Genomic DNA, 522 nt, shown 5'->3' with positions numbered 1-522 from the left:
CCTCTAACACTAGCTTGCTCTATTCTTTTTCTATTCTATCTGTTTTCTTTTTATTTATTATATGATTTAAAAAAAAACTTGCTACGTGTACTGCATTAAGCTAACTGAGACTTGTTATAGAACTTGCATATCATTGCTCTTTTGTTGATTTTGATTGCTTCCATTGTCCTCATTTGTAAGTCGCTTTGGATAAAAGCATCTGCTAAATGTCTAAATGTAAATAAATAAATACATAAAAGAATAAAACAAAAGCTAAATACAGAAAATAACAAATAGGCTAAATTTAAAAAAAGTAATACTAAAATTAATTTAGGACTAAATACTTTTAATTGTTACATTTAATTGTTAGTCATGCATTCCTCTATTTATTTCCCTATTGTTCATTTGTTTAGTTATTGTTAATTTCTGCAGGTTTAGGCATCCATATTATAGTGAGTCGATGTGTTTTCACAAGTCGCAATGATTACTGTGGCACTGAAAATTTGAGCACTTGTTACTTTTGTATACACACACACACACAGA

Source organism: Sinocyclocheilus rhinocerous, unplaced genomic scaffold, assembly GCF_001515625.1.
Source record: "Sinocyclocheilus rhinocerous isolate Xijiao unplaced genomic scaffold, SAMN03320098_v1.1 scaffold3804, whole genome shotgun sequence".
Lineage (NCBI taxonomy): Eukaryota > Metazoa > Chordata > Actinopteri > Cypriniformes > Cyprinidae > Sinocyclocheilus > Sinocyclocheilus rhinocerous.
The sequence above is the reverse complement of the archived record's forward strand: the minus strand, read 5'-3'. Positions refer to the sequence as shown.